The 20,681-nt window shown below is 36.4% G+C and overlaps 1 protein-coding gene across 2 annotated transcripts in view; it reads right to left on the reverse strand.

Moving 5' to 3' along the window:
• Positions 1 to 11,341, reverse strand: part of LOC106081063 (trifunctional nucleotide phosphoesterase protein YfkN) — a 93,888-nt gene extending 82,547 nt beyond the window's left edge. The window contains exons 1-3 of one of the 2 annotated variants that reach the window (XM_013242772.2): positions 11,108 to 11,341; positions 4,605 to 4,713; positions 4,351 to 4,482 (exon numbers count right to left, since the gene is read on the reverse strand). The gene's annotated coding sequence lies outside the window, so the exon portion shown is untranslated. The remainder of the gene's footprint in view (positions 1 to 4,350; positions 4,483 to 4,604; positions 4,714 to 11,107) is intronic. The other variant, XM_013242771.2, reaches the window with a different exon arrangement.
• Between the last annotated feature and the right edge of the window lie 9,340 nt (positions 11,342 to 20,681).

Below are 20,681 nucleotides of genomic sequence, written 5' to 3' on the forward strand. Positions count from 1 at the left end.
GGGAGTTTTTTTTAATAAGGGTGCCCACGGACCTTACCCAAATAACGCACCTAAAGTTCATATTCCAGGAGGCAAACATCTGTGTACCAAATATAGAAATTAATTGGAATTTTCAAAAACTGTCAGTCAATTAAAAAATTAACTGAAATTTTCAAGAATACCAATCATTTTTTTAATTGAATATGCAATTTTTGATTGAACATTTTTCCAATAATTTTTTTCAAAAACGGTGGTTGATATTATCATTTTCGTGATTAAAGCAGTTTCCATTAAACAATACTTGGATATGATAGTTTTATAGTTCTTATGAGCAACCCCGTTACGAATTTGTCGTAGTTTAACCCCGTTGCAATTCTCAATGTCGTAAGAAGAAAAACGCCCATAAAAACTGTAGTGAATATGAATTTGAAATAAGAAAGTGTTCCTCTTCTGCTTGCGTTTGTCTTTGCATGTATTTCAGTCTGTCTACCTTGACAATCTCGCTCTGCTCTAATCACAAAGTCATGACAATAAATCTGCTGCTTTCATCAAAGTTCATAAAAGTCCATGATTTCGTTTTTCCTCAGAAAATTGTAAGGAAAACAAGAAAATGACTTTGCCCATTGCTATTAGGACGAGACTTGCCATCATATACTATTGGCCATGAAAGCTTTCATAGTCTTGTTGTGCACAGTTGGAAGTACAATTCTGTGAAGTCAGATCTGTTGCTCACAAATTACGTAAAATATTCAAAGCATTTAAAGCCATGTTCATTTGTTTATTAAAATTTTTATATTCGGAAAATTTTAAACTGTCTTCCTGTTGTGCAGCCTTAGGACATACCATGTTTGTTTGCAACAAAAAATAAATGTTTATGGTTTCCAACTGAATGAGAGTGGGTTAAGAGAAAAAAAGGCATGTGTTGTACTCAAATCATGATATATCCCCAAATTTGTTTTTATGTTGAAATTAGGATTTTGATCCACTGATCTTCGTTATAGCAAACGTGTAAAATGTGAAACAATCTACTTTATATATGATTCTCCTATTCCAATATCCATGTGAGACAGACGTTTTGGTCAAAAAGGATTCCAGTACTGGGACCGGATTAGATTTTGCTTCAGATGATTAGTTCATATTCATCATTCAAATGATAAGTTCATGTCTCTTTGTCATTACCACCAAGGCAGTTATTTCCAGAAGCTTCCAAATAAAGTCGGTAATACTATTCGACCCTGTCAACATCCTTACTTCCATGAAGGATCGAAACATATATTCCGACGAATAACAATTCGAATGAATAATTGTGTCCACAGAATGGGCCTTGAAAGTCGCTGTAGCTGTACGAATGAAGTCATACTCCATCATTACCCTTTCATTCTTGGTTTCTGGATAAGAATAAAGTCAAATCCTTCTACCACAAGAAGAACCTTCAGAGCAGTAGAGGTAGCTTTAAAGTGATGATTAATTTGTAGAAACCGAACCATGATGAGGGTTCAAATTATCCACCACTGATGTGCGTGAAGATTAATCCGAATATAACTAGTAGAGACACAAACCGCTTTGTTAACAGAGTGCGAGAGAGTGTAACATAAGAGTTAACAGATTTCCTTTAAGGCGTTAACAGAGCTCTGTTAATACTTTACATAACCAAAAAATATAGAAAATTAATAATATTTAGTCATTTTTGTAAAGACTGGTAAGAAACAAAAAAACATACCACAATATGGAATTTAAAGCGCCAAATAGAATATCAACGAGCTAGGTATAAAGAAATTGGTAAAATTAAAAAAAAAATATTCGGAACAGGATAATGGGCAGAGCTCACCTTGTTGTGATGTGTGTGTATGTTCTTGTCAAAAAAAAAAATATATGCTGGACAGGATTATGGGCAGTGCTCCTGGAGGCAATCTAAGAAATCCTCCCGGTACTTCCACAACTTGTTGGAAAGCCTGAATTTAGAGCTTTCCAAAACATATTTTTATTTGAAAATCAAACGGTTGGTTTTCTTATATTCCTGTCTTTAAAAAAAAAATCCAAAAAATTGCTGGACAGGATTATGGGCAGTACTCCTGGAGGCAATCCAAGAATTACTCCAGCTACTACCACACCTTTTTGGAAAGGCTACAGTTAGAGCTTTCCAAAACAAATTTTTATTTAAAAATCGAACGGTAGGTTTTCTTATATTCATGTCTGATAAAACAAAAATCGAAAAAATGCTGGACAGGATTATGGGCAGTACTCCTGGAGGCAATCCAAGAATTACTCCAGCTACTTCCACACCTTTTTGGAAAGGCTACAGTTAGTGCTTTCCAAAACAAATTTTTATTTAAAAATTGAACGTTTGGTTTTCTTATATTCCTGTCTTTTTTAAAAAAATTTTTCCAAAAAACCGCTAGACAGGATTATGGGCAGTGCGCCTGGAGGCAATCCAAGAATTCCTCCAAGTACTACTAGACCTTGTTAGAAAGCCTACAGTTGGAGCTTTCCAAAACATATTTTTATTTGAAAATCGAACGGTTGGTTTCGCTACATTCCTGTCTTTAAGAAAAAAAAAATCCAAAAAATTGCTGTACGGGATTATGGGCAGTACTCCTGGAGGCAATCCAAGAATTCCTCCAGGTACTACCAGACCTTGGCTCCGATTCAGGACCCATTTCGAGCCTACGACCTGTCTACATAGTGCTCAACATCTTAGAGCCTTCCCGGTACGCTCCCTATTCAGTTTCCTTTCCAAGATAACTCCTTAGTATTTCACCTTTTCTGTTATCGAAATCGTTCTATTGCGGAAATGAGATGCTTCAAATTGGCCCACTTTCGTCTTCCTCGTGAACATACAAATTTCAGTCTTCTCTGGGTTAACATTCAGATCTAACCTGATCGTATGCCATCTGCAGGACCATTTCGGACCTTCTGCATAGCTGGTTCGGGCCAAAAAGATCATGCAGATGATCATTATTTGAATTACTTGTTTTGCATTTAAACAAGCAAAATGTGTCAAATACTCGTAAATGTATGGAATGTAAATACAAAATCAACATTGTATGAATTTGACATTTGACAGATATGATAAAACAAATTTAAGTCAAATATTAACCATTCTGACCTTACCTTTACACTATGCGTGTGCTTCTGAAATTGTACGGTTGTGTGTTGGTGCCCATCTACATTTTAGACTCATTGTTAAACTTCTCAGAATTTGAAGTAGATTATGATTTTGACAACCGCAAACAATTAACCCACCCACTGTTCATACTCCTCTGAGTTACTTGCTGGCAACTTCTTGTGAAGAAAGTATTTTCAGATATTTTCGCCAGAATTCAAATCTAGGCTCTCTGCGTCATAGGAGGAATAGCTAAACCAACCTCCCCTAAATAAATTGCTTTTCTGTATGAAAAGTTTGTGGCATAATAGCATTTTCTAGTATATCTGGCCAATGAATGTTGCAAGCATTTACAAATGTTGATAATTTATTGTAGATATTGGTGCGATGATATTGGTGCGTACGAAGCAACAGTTGATATGCCAACGATAAGGTTGCAAGACCCAAAGAAGCCAATGGCTAAAGCAACTCTTGAAGCAAAAAAAGGGTCTAAATTAATACCTTGATGCGAAAAACTTCATTGGCTTTATTCTATAACCTGTAGGATGGCAAATTATGAACATTTGAGACTTTATACACATAATCTTCTCTAATGTTTGCTCTTGGGGCGAAGGGAAAATGAAACCAAGAACAGGCCGTAATTCGCAAGCTATGAAGCAATTTTAAGCATCTCGAATAGGTTCAAGATGCAACACCATAACCATTTTAAAATTTCTTTCAAAACACACAGCTTTTGTTAATATAGGCTAGTTTACGAGCCAATGTTTGCATATGCGCCTGTTTATATGCTTTGGCTACGATGTAGAAAACCAATGAAGGATAAATGTGGCGCGGCAATGAGTAGACAAAGTATAAAGGCAGCTACAAAATATATATGTATATACAGATGTACAAATATGTGTACCGACAATGTCCTTGAAAACCTAAGCTATAGGTTAAATGCAACCATTCAGCAGTAGTCACTTTGAGTTGTTAGGACAACCAAACAACTACACAGACAACGCACTTCGACAAGCGTACTCTCGCTCTCCCACAATCTATGAGACTTTCATTCACATTACTGTGGCTGCCGGACAGACAGACACACAGACAGACAACCACAAACAGCCAGATTAGGAGAGTAGGTGAGAGGATTTTCACATTGCTTGCGTGTGTCTGTGTGTGTGTATAGGCCAGAAACAGAGAGCATAATTTAGCAACCGTCAAAAGGAAAACATTTTCAATAACTAAATAAAAAAAATGAATGAAAAATGGGAAAATTCACTTACCTCAGTTCAAAAGGGAATAAATTGATTCAAACTTTCAAGAGTTGCGATGGTTCAAAGAGATATTTTCGGTTGTCGTTGTTGTTTTTCCTTTAGCAAAATGGAAGGACTGATTGCATGCTATTCGTTTACAATCTAAATTCCGCCAAATAAATGAATATTGACAAAAAAAACCAAATCAAAAGAAAGGAATATTAAAATTGTAATCACTTTCGTTCTTTGTGTCTTCAAAATGCATCTTTCTTTCACTCACTCACTTCTGACTTTTCTTTTTGCAACTTTAAGGCTTTTGAGCGAGCACACTTAAAAATCGTTTACAATTTTGCCGATAACCTTATCCTTGTTGGTATAGGATTTTCCTTTAAACTGTTTTGTTTTCATTACATTTGTGGTATACACAGTAAAAAAGGAGAGGCAACAGTAAGTTTACAGTGTGCGAACAAAGAATACGGTCAGTAGACTGAAAACGAATATGTTGTTGTAACCAAACAGTGCCACTTTGAATATTCCAATATTTATATGATTGTTGTGATTACCAAAACACTAAAGTCTGGCTTTGTAGTTTCATAAATGACATGTGCGTTATATTTTCATATATACCATAAATTCTCTTTGGCATCGCAGGCCCAAATCGTCTATTCTCTTGGTGCATTAACGGCATCGTAGGCGTGCCTATACTTGTTGTCAACATAGACATTTGAGTGACAATTAAGACATGAATATAATGGATATTAAAGGCGTATAAGTAACGCCATGCAAGTTTAACACCATACATTTTTAAATATAATATATTATTCTGAACGACTACAAAAACAACGGTTTAGCTGCCGACACCAACTTGACATAGTCTAGGGGATTTTTTCTTTATCATTTTTAAACGGGTTGAAACGTTATGAAGCTTGTCCGAGTCAAATCCATTACCCCATCACCTTTCTAAAATTGTTTATATGAAATCTTTGTCAATACGTAGGAAGGAAGATATTATTAAGTAAGAAGAACAACGCATAAAATATCAGCAAAAAAAATATGGACGAGGTTTAGAAGTAAAATAAGAGGTAAATAAGCCCTCTGTCCTTTTTGGTTGTTATTGCACTAAGGAACAGCAAGGATACATCTATAGAATCAATGCGTGCTGTCCGATACAACTTTAAACTGAATGACAAGTGATACTATAGAAACTGAGTCTTCTACAGCTAAAATCTGCGAATTTGTTAATTTATGTGTCTTTTTGGTGTGGTGGCCGAACAGCTGTTAGACATACCAAATTTCACACAAATCGGCATGAGAAAGATATTTGGGAGTATAGTACCAATCTGATATAAAGTAAAATTTTTTTCTCAAGAATCTGAAGCTATTTGCCTCCAATAAAGCTCGCAAGCGGACCTATATGGGAATCAAAGGTATTTGGTAGTAGAGTAAAAGTTTGTGGCATGGCGAAAGCAGACGCGGTAGTACCTGGAGTGTTTGGGAGAAAGAATATCGGTCAAATTTATGCAGCAGTCTGTGTTGATACAGAATATCAGCGTTGTATGAACCACGAGCTGAATGATGACGTTAGCAAAAATAAACGTTTCGAAATATAATGAATGCGCTGTCTAGGTCATGTTGTCACAATGAATGAGGAAGCTCCAGCGTAGAAGTCTTTTGAAGGTAAACATTGTAGTACGCGCCAAAGGAAAATACCAAAAATCCGATGGGAGAATCAAGTGGAGGAAGACATCACGAAACTAGGTTCAGAAATCGAAGAAGACGCGCAGAAGATCGAGGCGCTTGAAAGTCTATTCTGGATTTGGCTAGTTGAGTAAAAAAGAAAGAGCGATTTTCAGTCTCAGAGACCAAATAAAATACCTAGGGCCTACCTACCCGCAAAAAAAAAATCCCAACAAGATATGGGGCCCGCACAATATGAGACTAAAACCAGTAAGGAAAGACAAAACTCAGGCGGTGCCGACTGTATAATACCCTACACCTACCCAATAAGTAAAGGGTGATTTTTTTGAGGTTAGGATTTTCATGCATTAGTATTTGACAGATCACGTGGGATTTCAGACATGGTGTCAAAGAGAAAGATGCTCAGTATGCTTTGACATTTCATCATGAATAGACTTACTAACGAGCAACGCTTGCAAATCATTGAATTTTATTACCAAAATCAGTGTTCGGTTCGAAATGTGTTCATTCACCGTAACGTTGCGTCCAACAGCATCTTTGAAAAAATACGGTTCAATGATTCCACCAGCGTACAAACCACACCAAACAGTGCATTTTTCGGGATGCATGAGCAGTTCTTGAACGGCTTCTGGTTGCTCTTCACTCCAAATGCGGCAATTTTGCTTATTTACGTAGCCATTCAACCAGAAATGAGCCTCATCGCTGAACAAAATTTGTCAAAATTTGAACACATTTCGAACCGAACACTGATTTTGGTAATAAAATTCAATGATTTGCAAGCGTTGCTCGTTAGTAAGTCTATTCATGATGAAATGTCAAAGCATACTGAGCATCTTTCTCTTTGACACCATGTCTGAAATCCCACGTGATCTGTCAAATACTAATGCATGAAAATCCTAACCTCAAAAAAATCACCCTTTACAAAGTGGGAGCTATATCTTATTCTTAACCAATTTTGATGGACTTTTCCGAATGTTTTCAGATGGTTTATTAAACAGTCCGTATTAAGTTTCGAGCAAATATGTTCAAACTGTAACAACTACGGTTGACAAATGACAAAATTATTGTACACTTCCAAATCTAGGCCGATTTCTAGAAATACAAATTTTACCCATGAACATTCCACTAAGGAGCAGGGGCAAACTTCTCACATATCAATGAGTACAGTCCGATTCAAGTTTAAGCTCAATGATACGGGGCCTCCTTTTTATAGCCGAGTCGGAACGACACCTCTTTGGTGAGAAGTTTTTACATAGTACCTCACAAATGTTGCCAGCATTAGAAGGGGAAAACCCCTGCTTAAAATTTTTTCTGATGGGCTCGCCAGGATTCGAACCCAGGCGTACAGCGTCGTAGACGGACATGCTAACCTCTGCGCTACGGTGGCCTTCGGCCATTCGGCTTGTAACACCTCAAAATATCCGTCTAAGATCCACTACAGTATATATATTCTTGACCGTTATGACATTTAAAAGAGATCTAGCCATGTCCGTCCGTCCGTCGAAAACACGTACACGCTTACTTTCGAAGGAGTAAAGCTAGGCGCCTGAAATTTTGCACAGATACTTCTTAGCAGTGTAGGTCGGTTGGGATTATAAATGGGCCATATCGGTAAATGTTTTGATATAGCTGCCATAAAAACCGATCTTGAATCTTGACTTTTTGCGCCGCTAGAGGGCGCAATTCTCATCTGATTTGGCTGAAATTGTGCATTAATTGTTTTGTTATGACTTGTAAAAACTGTGCTAAGTATAGTTCAAATCGGTCCATAACCTGATATAGCTGCCATATAAACCGATCTTGAATCTTGACTTCTTCAGCCACTAGAGGGCGCAATTCTCATCCGATTTGGCTGAAATTTTGCATGACGTATTTTATACTTACCTTCAACAACTTTGTCAAATAAGGTTCAAATCGGTTCATAACCTGATATAGCTGCCATATAAACCGATCTTGGATCTTGACTTCTTAAGCCTCTAGAGGGCGCAATTCTTATCCGATTTGACTGAAACTTTGTACAGCGGCTTCTCCTATGACTTCAACATGTCAACTGAAATATTTCCCAATGACTTCTACTATGGTTTTCAACATTCAAGTCATTTATGGTCCGAATCGGACTACAACTTGATATACCTCCAATAGCATAACAATTCTTATCCATTATTCTTTGTTTGCCTAAAAAGAGATACAGCGCAAGGAACTCGACAAATGCGATCGTTGGTGGAGGGTGTACAAGATTCGGCCCGACTCTTACTTGTTATATCTGGCAAATGCTTCAATTGGAAATGCTTTATTTTTTTATTAGCAGACAGTGTTTACTGATATCAATAAATTAATTTCTCTACCATACAAATTCCAGGGGAACTGGAATCTGTATGTAAAGCTAAATCTTAGAGATGAACCCCAAAAGGGCAAATGTTGGTCCAGCATCGGCGTATGTAAACATTCAAAGATTTCCTGGCCTAATATAATTTTTCTTTCTATTACTACAAGTTAGGGTGCGAACAGTGTGCGCTGAAAGCGGAACCGAGTTTGTCAGTGCGATAAAACTGGTTACCCACAAGTCAATACAAATAGGCTTATGTACAAAATCCCAGTAGGAAAATGGCGAATGTATTAAATATGGAATACATAATGTATTTCGTTATATGATTGAATGAATTCTTAGCAGTTAGATCTATAAGTGCCCTCACTTCTTTGCCAAATACTAAGGTATAATTACCGTATAGATCGATCTTTCGATTAATTTCTTGGCCCCCAAAAAAGGTCAATAATAAGGTAATGATAATAATTCCAGCAGTTTTGTAAGCAACAAAAATAAACTTGTTTGTGGATTGTGAGTTTTGAACAAAATTTTACAATCTTTGAATTGCAATCTTCCTTAGGCTCTCTTGAAGGTTCAACTGCAGGTTTTGAAAAAATATCATGTCCTATGTTACATCAACTACCACCAAACTCCTTCCAATGAATTGCACAACACAATTTATTAAACCGGTACCTTGCCTCATCAATGAAAAATCTCCACGACAGTGCCAATACCTAAACCTAGCAAAGATATCACCAACTCGGTTACCGCCCTATCTCCTTGATACCCTGTTTTTGATACTGATGTATAGAACAAGTTACAACATTGACCACATAGCTGCAAGTATATTATCGCACAGACGTCATCTTTCCATCCTATCAATCGATTTCGATAAGGCTTTTCACCGGATAGGCGTTCATATCATAATATCTCAACAAATCGAGTGGAAACTCGGCAAAAAGATTATAAGTTTTGTATATGAATTTTTGACAAAGCAGAAAATAGGATAAGAGTGAACAACATCTACTCTTCTATAAAGCCTTTGCCTAAAGGCCTAAAATCTCTAAGGATCTCATTTGTCCTTAATACTATTCCAGATTTCAACCGATAAACTAAACCGAGTAATTTGCAACCAGAAATATTTCAAGCATGTCATCTATACTAACAACCTGTATACCATGGCGAAACACAAGATAAACTCAAACTTAAAGATCGATATTGACAGCCTATTTCAAAACATCAATAGCTGGTGCGTTGAAACTGGAAGCAAAATATCATTTTCCAAGTCTAATTGTCTCCACATCTGCAGAAACCTCAACTGTACCGGTACCAGTATCACAATACAAGGCCACGAACTAGTAAATGTTAAAGCTTTAACAACTTTGGAAGTAATTTTTAATAGCAGGTTGTCTTGGACCCCACATGTGGACTATCTTAAATTATCGCTTCAATCTCGACTCAATTTAATTAAATGTTTGTGTTCTATTATATGCAATTCCCATCCTAACGCTGTCTTAAACGTAGTCCGCAGCGTGATTCTGTCGAAAATAGACTACGGTTTTATAATGTATGGAAAAAGTTCGGTTCGGTGGTGAAGGTCGCGTTGCACAAAATGTTAGCCAAATGGAATAATAACTACGCCCTCTGGAGGCTCAACATGTCAAGATCCCAGATCGGTTTAAATAGCAGCTATATCAGGTTATGGATCGATTTGAACCATATTTGGCATAGTTGCTAGAAGTCACAACAAAACACGTCATGCCAAATCGGATAAGACTTGCGCCATCTAGTGGCTCAAACAGTCAAGATTCAAGATCGGTTTATATGGCAGCTATATCAGGTTATGGACCAATTTAAATCATACTTAACACAGATGTTGGAAGTCATACCAAAACACCTCATGTTAAATTTCAACCATGATAAGAATTACGCCCCCTAGTGGCTCAAGACGTCAAGATTCAAAATCACTTTATATGACAGCTATATCAGTTTGGCATAGTTGTTGGAAGTCATAATAAAACACCTCATGCAAAATTTCAGCCAAATCGGATAGGAATTGCGCACTCTAGACCCTCAAGAATTCAAGATCCTAGATAGGTTTGTATGACAGCTATATCAGGTTATGAACCGATTTCAACCATATTCAGCATAGTTGTTGGAAGTCAAAATAAAACACCTCATGCAAAAATCAAATCGGATAATAATTGTGCCCTCTAGCGGCTCAAGAAGTGAAGACCCCAGATCGGTTTATATGGCAGCTAAATCAAAACACGGACCGATATGGCCCATTTACAATCCCAACCGATCCAATCCAGAGGCTAGCTTTACTCCTTCGGAAGTCATGACGATCAAAAATATAAATACTTTATGGGGTCTAAAACGAATATTTCGAGGAGTTACATCCTATGATGGAGGGTATAAAAACTTTATCCTTTCGTGGATATGTCACGACATAAAAATAATCTTCGACAGCATTTAAGCATAATCTGGTTTTTTAACTTGGCCAAATCTAAACTATAAAATGGTTGATTTCTTTAAAAAAATCATAATTTTTCAATTAAACCAAGATTTAAATTTTTTCGGTGATCGAGTATTTGGTCATATCCTTTGATCGCATACTGTTGACTTCGGGCATAAATTCAATGTGGGAAAATCGCCTTAAAACGAAAATTCCGCTTACACAAGCATTTTAACACCTTTTGGTATCAACAAGGGGGATTTTGATTTTTTTTTTTCGGTATCTGTTTTCTTTTATACATCTATATTTTTATGCTTATGACTGACCCTCAAGAAAATCTTTCGATTTTTGGTTTAGATTTTTGGTTGAGGCTATTTCGCTTTGGTGCTGCAGACTAGCAAAAATCTTTTAATACTTCACTATAGTTTTTTTTTTCTCCCGGAATAGATACAGCTGATTTTATTTGGAATACTTTTGGTATTTTCACTGGGGGATTTTTTTACTTATTTCGTTTTCCACACAAGACAACTATATCCGTTGGCGTTTGAAAGTGAACTGGAGAAAAGCCCAACAGTTAGTTAGGTAGGCTCTGGCTCTGACGTTGGTTGGGGCTATGACTGCGGGCAGCGACAGCATCTATCTCCGGTTACTTCATTCACTGTCATACGTCATCGTTAAAGTTCTCGCAATGGGGAGACATGCGGAACAAAACAAAAAAGGAGAAAATAGAAAATCTGGATAAACCTTGCCAGCTACCCCACATGCGCACAACGTGCAATTTAGTCAGTCACTGGACCACCGCAGCCACAGTAATGCGATTTGCGATACAAATTTATTAACTAAAAAAATAATAAAAAAAAAAACCAAATAACCATGCAACGGTCTCGTCTATGTCTTGCCGAAATAAATTAATCTTGATTAAATGTAATAAAATTAGAACAAATGAATAGGGAGGGGAATTAACATATGGGCCAGACAGACAGTTGGAATATCATTGACAAAAGTGCTTGACATTCAAATTATTCAATTCCCTCCAATCATAGATGCCATTAAGTCTTGTTGTGCTCATAGGTGGTACAGCAAAAAAATTCATTTTAATTTATTTGAAATTTAGTTTAGTAACCCATATGATTCACTTCTGTGCCATAACGGCTATTTCGAAACATACAATGCAAACATTTTCTCACGAGCAAGAAAATTCTGGTGCTATTCGATCAACTCAATGATCGTCTAGTCCCTTTCAAGGAAAAATTTTGTATAACCTGAAGGCATCATAAATATCGCCAGCATGTCAAATGAAAGGCATTTAGTTGTAAATAAGGAATCTCACATTCAAATTTGCGGAAAAATACCTGGGACGGGGCTATACCTAAAAAAACACAAAACAAACGAACATTCAGTACACTTAGTAGATCGTAATTTGTCAAAAAAGAGGTTAGCATGTCCGCCTATGACGCTGAAGGCTTTGGCTCGAATCCAGGCGAGACCATCAGAAAAAATTTTCAGCGGTGGTTTTCCCCTCCTAATGCTGGCAACATTTGTGAGGTACTATGCCATGTAAAACTTCTGTCCAAAGAGGGGTCGCACTGCGGCACGCCGTTCGGACTCGGCTATAAAAAGGAGGCCCCTTATTATTGAGCTTAAAACTTGAATCGGACTGCACTCATTGATATGTGAGAAGTTTGCTCCTGTTCCTTAGTGGAATGTTCATGGGCAAAATTTGTTTTGTATTTATCAAAAAGTTATCGATTTTGGGGAAGAAAAATCGATACGCCGAGCATATTTTTCCATCTCAAAGATAAACAAAGCAAATGGTGGTTGTTAAAAAAAGTTATTACTAATAAAAAATAATTTTTTTTAACGATATGTTACAGTTTTTACTCAATAAATTGTTTTTTTTTTTCTGTCAGCCAACACACAGGGGATGTCCCCTATGAATGCAGTGCATTGCGTTGGCGAGAGGAAATTAAAATCCCATTTGTCTTAAATCTTTGGATGTCAAAGTGGGTGGAAAAAACATTAGCCGGAAGTCGATTCCACATACGAATGATTAGGGCGAAATAAGAATTCTCTCTTATATGTGGTCCGGTGGCCAATCAACTACAAACGGGTGTGAGTTTCTGAAATGTCTAGTATCCCTTACATCAGGAATAAGAAGACGAATATCAGACGAACACACACCATGAAAGTACCGATAAAACAGCGCCAAACAACCCACATTGCGACAATGATGAAGGGAGGCAATAGAGTAGGATACCCCACTGTCCCCAACCTACGCCATCGCTCTCCCTTGTACACGGTCCAGTAGCTGAGGGATGATTTTAAAGCTTCAGCCCTTACATGTGAGTTGTACTGCTTTTTCGGCCTTATGAAAGTGGTGTGGATGTTCAGATCAGACGGAGTGAAGTAATTCTTGCACCGTTTAAGGAAGCCTAAACACTTGAATGCTTCTTTCGGCACTTCAAATACATGTTTAGCCCAACGAACATCACTTTATATTTTCATGTCCAGAACATCAAGAGCTTCTGATTGGTCAACATCTATACCGTTGATAGACAAAGATGATCATAATGGGTCGGCGAATTGTTTGTGTGACAAAAAGCAGCACTGAGTAATCAGAAATGGCCAGCAAATCCTGGCAGAATGTATCGTCCATAACCCGCCTCTTGTCCTCAATCTCTCGAAGACTCGGCCTATGGTCGAATGAGTGACAGTGACAATGAGATGACAGAGATTACTGTCATCCGCAAATGAGTAGATCGGATTCGATTGCTGACCCAACAGATCGTTGATGAAAATAAGAAAAACAGAAGGAGAAAGAGAAAGAACAGAGCCCTGGGGTACACCTGCGGTCAATTTATGCTCATTGGATGAGAACCCATCTATAACGAGTCGAAAAGTGCGAAAAATTGTTGTTTTATGTGAAAGGGGATAAACAATATGTGGATTACTTCGCCTCTAATAAATCGATAACGGATGCCATAATCCAAAAAATGCGAAACTCGATCGTAATAAGTCGATTGCGGATGAGAGAATTAGGCGCCAGGAGATCGGTTTATATGGGAGCTATATCAGGTTATAGACCAATTCAGACCATATTTGGCACGTATACTGAAGGTCGTAGGAGAAGTCATTGAGCGAAATTTCAGCCAAATCAGATAAGAATTGCGTTCTCTAGAGAAGTATAATTGGTAGATCGGTTTAAATGGAAGCTATATCAAGTTATGAATCGATTTAGACAACACTTAGCATAGATGTTAGTCGTTAAAATACAACAAATTTCACACAAATCGAATAGAAATAGCTCTCAAATATCGAAAGAACAGGAAATACATTTTGAAGTCGAGAGGCGCGGATTAGGATTTTTTTTTATACATGGTTTTTTCGGAGAAACTTCTTGGAATTGTATGTAGTTCACGTTTTTGCTATACGATTTTTTGAAAAAAAAATCGGCCTGGCCTAATATATATGCTTTATGGTGTCTTAGACCAATATTTCGATGTGCTTCAAACGGAATGTCTAGGTGGAATCCTATGGTGGAGGGTACAAAAAACGTGTAACAAATTTTGAGAAGATCGGTTAATAAATGTGCTTGATGTGCTCTTATATAGATACGAGTGTATGTGCAATTTGTATATATATATATATATAGTAATTGCGGATTTTTCATATAGTCGGTGTTGACAAATTTTTTCAACGGCTTGTGACTCTGTAATTGCATTCTTTCTTCTGTCAGTTATCAGCTGTTACTTTTAGCTTGCTTTAGAAAAAAAGTGTAAAAAAGTATATTTGATTAAAGTTCATTCTAAGTTTTATTAAAAATGCATTTACTTTCTTTTAAAAAATCCGCAATTACTTTTTGGGCAACCCAATATATATGTATCTAAACAGACTTCAATGAAATTCAAAAGGACTATCAAAAGTGATAAGAAAATATGCCAACTTTTGTGAATATCAGTTCAAAAATTTCCACATTATTGCGATTTTAGTCCATACCGGACAATCATACGTACCTATTAAAAAAGGCAACCACGGCGTGGTCAATATTGAACCTATTGTTTTTGTTTTCAGTTTATGTTCAAATGTTCAAAAATCAACAACAATTTATTAGGAACGTAATGGTTGAAACTGTATCCAAGTTGTTACTTTCTAACAACTTCAAGCCCACAACATTTTCTCAAAAATTTTAATGAGTTTGAATGCAGTTTTTGCTGCATTTCCAGATTCGACACCGAGGCGAGGCAATTTTTTGATTTTCTTTTAATAGTAGCAGCGTTTTAATAGACCCGTCGACGCCTGTGCAGTGTATGATCGGATCATATTTGGACATACACGTTAGTGGTCCAGTTTTCAGCTGATTATGATGAAAGGTTTTTAATATATACATATATATCGGAGGTGATGGATATCCAAAGTTCGGCCCGGCCGAAATTAATGCCTATTTACTTGCTTTAATCTATTATAATTAAAATTTGAAGAAATTGATAATTATTTATGTCAGAAAAATTCGATCGTTAATGTTGGTTTTAAAATTTTATAAACACACATAATTTAACGTCACTATTTTCTTTTTTTTTTCTAGGTTGGTATACATGCACATTGTGTGCGCATGATCTTGATAATCGGCCAGTGCATAAAATCAACAACGGGTGTTTTTCAATAAATCCGTTCAGTCGTTTTTGAGTCTATACCAGCGACGTCCAGCACCTTACGATAGCGTTGATGGCAAGTCACACGCGAATGCTTATGCTCTTTGTTTCAGTCGCTTGTGAAACAGCAACGAATCATGCGCAGGTTTTTCTGTTGTTAGGAAAACCTAAAAAAATAACATAACAATTTTTCACCAGATGTTTGTACTTAAAACAGCAGAGTTTTGCTGATTTAGCCGACTGAAATGTTTACTAATACAGCAGCTCCATGTTTGCTGAAACAGCAGTAATCTTTGCTTTCTCATTTTCAGCAGACAAAAACTACTGTTTTAGCAAATTTTTTGCTGCGTTGAATAATAAAATTTGGTTGAGTCCAAATTAGCACACATGTCCGTTTTGGGATAGGGCGTTTTCCTATTGTATTGGTCCCAAATTTATTCAACAAATTTTTATTTTTGGGGTATCATAAACGAACAAAACATTGCTTTAATCACTGCACCAATCTCCAAGATCTCGCTTTTTGAAAATAAGGTTAAGGAGGAGGGTTCCTCTCTTGCGGTCCACATTTTCACAGGATTACGATTTTGCACTACACGACGTTAAAATAAGTGCCATCAAATGTCACTGCCAAAAGTTTAAAGACATTTCCAATCATTTTAAAAATAGTTATCTACACTCAAAGAAATTTGTTAGTAAAAACAGCAAAAATGTTTGTTATAACACCAGAAATTCTGCTGAAAATGGGAAAGCAGTATTTATTTGCTAAAAGAACAAAAATTTTCCGCTGTTTTCAAAAGTTAAAAAAAAACTCAAAAATGTTTGCACTCCATCATATCTTTCAATTTTACGAGCATATAACGTCAATTGTTTACCAATTTTCTACAGTTTCCTAATTTTTGACCGAATTTAAATAATAGCAGACAAAATAACAACTACTATTATATTAATGCTTTGAAACAAAAAACTAACCCCTAAAATTGGCAAATTTGTATACCCTACACCATAGGATGGGGGTATACTAATTTCGTCATTCTGTTTGTAACAGCTCGAAACATACGTCTAAGACCCCATAAAATATATATATTCTTGATCGTCATGTCATTTTAGGTCGATCTAGCCATGTCCGTCCGTCCGTCTGTCTGTCGAAAGCACGCTAACTTTCGAAGGAGTAAAGCCAGGCGCTTGAAATTTTGCACAAATACTTTTTATTAGTGTAGGTCGGTTGTAAATGGGCCAAATCGGTCCATGTTTTGATATAGCTGCCATATAAACCGATCTTGGGTCTTGTCTTCTTAAGCCTCTAGAGGGCGCAATTCTCGTCCGATTTGACTGAAATGCACGTGGTGTTTAGGTATCACTTCCAACAACTGTGCTAAGTATGGTTCAAGTCGGTCCATAACCTAATATAGCTGTCATATAAACCGATCTGGGGCTTGACTTCTTGAGCCTCTACAGGGAGCAATACCTATCCGATTTGTCTGAAAGTTGGTATTGATCTTGGGTATTGACTTCTTGAGCCTCTAGAGGGCGCAATTTGAATGAAATTTTGCATGTGTTGTTTTGGTATCACTTCCAACAATTGTTCTAAGTATGGTTCAAATCGGTCCATAACCTGATATAGCTGCCATATGAACCGATCTGGGGTCTTGACTTCTTGAGCCACTAGAGGGCGCAGTTATTGTCCGATTTAGCTGAAATTTTGCATCGGGTGTTTTGTTACGACTTTTAACAATTGTGGTAAGTATGATTCAAATCGATACATAACCTGATATAGTTGCCATATAAACCGATCTGGGATCTTGACTTCTTGAGCCTCTAAAAGGCGCAATTATTATCCAATTTGGCTGAAATTTTGTGCAACGACTTCTCCCATGACCTTCAACGTGTCGAATATAGTCTGAATCGGTTTATAGCCTAATACAGCTTCCATATAAACCGATCTCTTTTTCAGCCCCTAAAGAGCGCAATTCTTACTAGATTTGGCTGAAATTTTACACAATGACTTCTATTTACTATGGCCTCCTACATTCAATTCAATTATGGTCCGAAATGAACGATAACTTGGTATAGCTCCAATAGCATAGCAATTCTTTTCTTTTATCCTTTGTTTGCCAAAAAAGAGATACCGGGAAAAGAGCTCGACAAGTGCGATCCATGGTGGAGAGCATATAGGATTCGGCCCGGCCGAACTTAGCACGCTTTTACTTGTTCCTTTATTAATATATAGCAAATGCCCCAAATGTTGTTTGAAAGTTTAAAAATTTTGCTTGGGTTTATTCAAATATTTAACATTTTTAATTTAATATCAGCACACTAATTTCTCTGGGTGTATAGTTTATTTTAATTTTTGTCACTCTAAAAAAAACCCTATGCACAAGTACGTAACGCAACATGCCATCAAAATCTTATAGCAAAAATAATAAAAACTACCTACTGTTTGTAAGTTTGGGGTCCACTTGAAATTAACATTTTTTCGATTAAAAATAATTTTGTGTTCAAGTCCATTGAATATGGAAACATTCATACGGAGATGGTAATAAAGAGCCAGCTTAATTTTTATTTGCCACAATTGGAGTCAAACAAAAACCAGTTTATGTTTTAAATAGGTACTCGTTGTTTTGATTCCTATAAAAAAAAAAATTACATTTGTTTTGCCTACACCTGAGTATGCATAATAATACAGAATTGTTTTAAACACAACATTTTTTTGTTAACAAAATGCGTATCTATTGTTATTATTGTCAATAACATTTCATGCTTTTCCGTGTTTGCTTTATGCCCAGGCCCAGCTGATTCTCACGCATTTTTTATGTATATATCGAAAGTAAGTATGTATCGAAAATCTCATTCAAGTTTTAAAACATTTCTCTTGTTTTCTTTTCAAAAAATGTTTAGGCTCTCTTAATTATTTAATGGATGCTCCCTTTAAACGCGAACCCATACGAAATTGGAAGAAAGTGTTTGGTAACGGCTTCCCACAATAATGCCAATTTTGTTAGGCTCTCTTAATTATTTAATGGATGCTCTCTTAAAAGAGAGTTAAATCGCGTGTGTTTCTATGTTCTCTTGATTTTGAGTTCTCTAGCAAAACATATGATTTTGTTTTCATTTTTCGCAACAATACGTGTTTATTGTTGTTCCTGTACTGGTTCTCGCAAACGCAACACAAGGGAACACTTCGCAGAGATATGAGATAATACTTAACTGAATGTAAGGCCCCGGCCTTACCTCCAATCTACCTACTCGAGATGCCAAAACAAAAACTTCGACATTCAGCCAAAGTCGAATACATTAAAACCTTAATACCGATTATTAATACGAAACCTTCCTTACCTTTTGCCGCCAAAAACGAAGAGTCTGATGTAAATGGCATTAATGAGTTTTCCTACAAATTGTATTGCATACACAGTGTTCTTATCAGCCAGCAGTCGGTGGTAATGCACAAAAGGTTCAAAGTGGAACGCTCGATGAAATTCTTACTCGCAATAACATCGATTCAAAACAAAATAAAAATTCTGCCAAACAAAAACAACTTTAAAAAGTTTAACTTTTAAGGAACTACGATATAATATTGATTGACTTTTCTGTAAAGAAGCTTAAAAGAAACTTTTCTGAAAATATTTTTTATCAATATTTCTAATCAACCAACTCGCGTTGGAAAGTATAATTAAGGATCGGAGGGGGGAAAAGGGAGAATTGTTAATTGACATTTGTTTTGAATTTTTGAAGGTCGTAGCTAATGGAATGACACTAGGCAGTGCAAGGTCCGATCAGCTGTCCAATCGTTCACAAACCGGTGTGAGTTATAGTCCTAGTCTTGGTACAATTCATGTCATAACTACCAGCTAGTGTACCGTAAACAGCTGTGTACAATTTTTTCCCGCGAAGTGCACTATCTGTCAACGAGTTTTGGTTGTGTGTGTATTTTAGTTAAGAACCATAGCACACACAAACAACAAAAAATGTCGAGAACTAGTAATATACACGAAATCAGAGTTGCACTAATCACTGATTTTGACAGATAATGCACTCAATATTTTGTTGTTGGGTAACTGCCACTACCTGTAAATTAATATATCTTGGTACAATTAGAAGGTAAAGTCATAAGCTCAACGAAATCAACGATACAACCCTGTGGGGATGGTGGCGCAAATTTCCATTAGGCTGTCAAACACTGTCAAATTGACATTCTAGTTTTAATTTGCATTATCATGTGTAACATGGTACAACTAAGAGGTAGGGTCATTAGCCCAACAACAAAAAACTACCCCCAACCAAACAACCTTGAGTGGCAAATGTCGAAAATTGAAATGCCAAAGTGGTTTTAGAAATAAACTTTGTTTTACAACTTATCCTCTTCAAATGTATTTTATATATGTATTTTCATCATTATAATAGCATTGTTGCTTATGTGTTGAATATCGAATCAAATAGAACATCTTTCTAAGATTTTTGAAAATATCACGGCCTTTGACATTTAGATTTACTGCAAAATCAAAACAAAAATAAAAAAATTGTACTCATCTGTTCGCATAAATTCACCTTATTAGTGCATCCTGCATGTGTAACAGCCACAAGATCAAAAGAGTTATTATTATAAACGTGTAAATTATAAATTCAAAATGTTAAAAAAGAAACAAATATAAAAACATTTAAAATTCAAACAAAGCATTTGACGTTCTAGTGGGATTCGGATACAACTCTGAAATTGGAAAATTTGATCAGCTGTGCTTACGACTTTACCTTCTATTCGTACCAAGGTCTTAGTAAGTATTTTTGATAAATAACCTTAGGTCAGGAATGAAAAAGACTGATTTCCGATGAACACACACCGTTGGAAGTATACTGTCACCGAAAAAAGTTTGCTGTATATAGCAAACACTGTCTGCTGAATATTAGAAGTTATTTTTGCTGCTATTATTCTCGTAGTTCTGTTATTACAACAGTAGTACTGCAATTTCAGAGCAGCAGGCTGACTACTGAAAGGTCTGTTGTTTGCTGAAAATTACTGCTGCTTAATTATGATGGTAATGTTAGAAAAAACAAGTAAAAGCGTGCAAAGTTCGGCCGGGCCGAATCTTATATACCCTGTACCATAGTTCGCTTGGCGGATTTTAGGCAAACAAAGGATAAAAGAAAATAACTGCTTTAATATTGGAGCTATATCAAGTTATAGTCCGATTTAGACCATAATTGAATGTTGGGGACCATAGTAGAAGTCATTTTGTAAAATTTCAGCCAAATCGGATAA

This window comes from Stomoxys calcitrans, chromosome 5 (assembly GCF_963082655.1).
Source record: "Stomoxys calcitrans chromosome 5, idStoCalc2.1, whole genome shotgun sequence".
NCBI classification, from domain to species: Eukaryota; Metazoa; Arthropoda; class Insecta; order Diptera; family Muscidae; genus Stomoxys; species Stomoxys calcitrans.